Genomic DNA, 2,590 nt, shown 5'->3' with positions numbered 1-2,590 from the left:
AAGCAAAGTTTAAGTTAATGAGGCTGGTCAGGTGTTAATTATACTTATGAAACATGTGCCCATCTGTTGTTGGTGTTTATCTACTTTTCTTTCAGCACTTTGAATGTCATCCCACTGCCCTCTGGTCTCCATGACTTCTGATGAAATGTCAGTTGTTAATCTTATTGAGAATCGCTTGCCTACAATGGGTTGTTTTTCTCTTGCTACTTTCAAAATTCTCTTTGTGTTTGGCTTTTGCCAGTTTTACTATGATGTGGTTAGGTGTGGATCTCTTTGAGTTTATTCTCCTTGGAGTTTGTTCAGTATCTTGGAGGTGTTCATTAATGTTTTTCATCAAATCTAGAAAGTTTTCAGCCATTATTTTTCAGATATTCTTTCTGCCTCCTTTTCTGTCTCCTCTTCATCTGGGACTCCCATTATATGTATGTCTGCACACTTGTTGGTGTCCCAGTCTCTGAGGCTCTGTTAATTTTTTTTTTCATTTTGTTTCACAGACTAGATCATCTCAATTAATCTATATTTTACCTTGCTGATTCTTGCTTCTGTTTGCTCAAATCTGCTATTGAGCTTCTCTAGTGAGTTTTTCATTTATTGTAATTTTGAACACCAGACCTTCTATTTGATTCTCTTTTTTATAATTTTGATCTCTTTATTGACATTCTCTATTTGGTAAGACATTGTTCTCATACTTTTCTTAAGTTCCTTGAACAAATTTACAATAGCTAAAGTTTTGTGTAGTAAGTTCAACATTTAGACTCAAAAGCAGTTTCTGCTGACTGCTTTTTTCCTGTATGGAAAGTACAGGCCATACTTTCCTGTCTCCTTTTGGGTCTCATAATTTTGTTGTTTGAATGCTAGACATTTTACATAATACAATGTGGCAACTTTGGAAATGAGATCCTCCCCTCTTCCTGGGCTTATCTGCTTGTTTACTGTTTATTGACTTGCCTAGATTAATTATGTAAAGTCTGTATTCCCTGTAGTGTGTGGCCACTGAAGCTGTTGTTCAGCTTAATGGTTAGCTACTAACTGATTGAGAGGCAGTGGGGTTCAGTGGTAGAATTCTTTCCTTCCATGAGGGAGACCCGGGTTCGATTCCATGCACCTCAAATGCAGCCACCACCTGTTTGTCAGTGGAGGCTTGTGTGTTGCTATGATAATGACAAGGTTTCAGCAGAGCTTCTAGTCCAAGATGGGCTAGGATAAAAGGCCTGGCGATCTACTCCTCCAGTGGAAGTTGTAAAGGTCCAATCCTGCTGTGCATGTGGTCACCATGAGTCAGGGGCCAACTCAATGGCAGCTAACAACAAAAAATGCCTTGAACCAGTAACTTTTCCACTGTTTGCTGAGAGGCTCTGTGCGTACACTGTAATACACCAGAATACACCTTCAACACTCAGGCAGTTTATAATTCTGCTTTAGCCTTCAAGTTCTGCTTTCATAAAGACTCAAGGTAAGCCAGAGGTGAGACACTGAGGCCTTCTCAGGTATTTCCTGAGCATGCGCATAGCCTTGCATATGCATCTGGCCGTATAGATCCCCAGGAACATGTCACAAACTTTTACAAGCCTCCTACGGACATCTCATTCCCTAGATCTTCCTTTTGTGGCTAGGATCTTGTTTGCCCCAATTGGTATTGCAGCCTCAGGCAGCTGCTACGTTAAACAATTGCCTGTTCGATACCCTGGGTATATGACTTTCGCCATAGAGCGAGTCTGTGTCAGGTTAAATGACACCCTGAGAATGGGGCTTTTCAAGAAAGCTGTGAGACAGGTTAAATAGACGTTTTGAGCTCTAAACCTCTCCCGTGGCTGTAGAGCTGCTGGTTTTCATGGCTATCATGGTTGCAAGGCTGCTGGTCTTCAAGATTAGCTGTGGGAGCAGGTGGAGTTAAAATGTCACAAAGCCTACTGTCCTTATAGAGGTTCAGTTTATTCCAAACCTTTGGTATTTTCTAGAATTGAGTTGATTTTGACAATTCTTGCCAGTGTTTTTGTTGCTTTTATAGAGGAGTCAATCTTCAGACGTCCTCACGCTATCATTCTTGAAGTATTGCCGTTTGCCTCCCTTTGATGGAGACATGGGTACATGGAAATGTTCTTCTTTAGGAGACAACATCATCAATATCTGTGCCAGGGATTTGGTGGGAAATGTGGTCTACTGCAGAGCAAATGCACCAACGAACAACGGCAGCTGTTATTCATCTGTTGATAACCACCATTCCAGAACAAGACCTAAAGTCACCAGGTCTTCCAAATTTCAATAGAATCTAGAGTCCTAGCATTTTGTGTGAAATCTCGACAGGCTTAAATGTTGACAATTACTTTGATTAAAAACAAAAATCAAGTGGCAAAAGACTTTTGGAGAAAGGGTCTTACGGATCACACCACTGCTATGGGAACTTTTTCCTACAAAATTAGTTCAATTGAGTTCAACTAAACAAAATTTTATTTAGCATCTATTATGTGCTAGGTGCCTTGCTATATGCTGCAGAGCTGAATAAGACTCACTGCCTCATGCAAACATTCCCTCCCCACTTCCATTTTTGGAGGCACTTATGGTCTAGCAATGGAGGTGGGATTTTTTTTTT

This window comes from Trichechus manatus, unplaced genomic scaffold (assembly GCF_000243295.1).
Source record: "Trichechus manatus latirostris isolate Lorelei unplaced genomic scaffold, TriManLat1.0 scaffold00110, whole genome shotgun sequence".
NCBI classification, from domain to species: domain Eukaryota; kingdom Metazoa; phylum Chordata; class Mammalia; order Sirenia; family Trichechidae; genus Trichechus; species Trichechus manatus.
Note: the sequence above shows the minus strand (reverse complement) of the source record.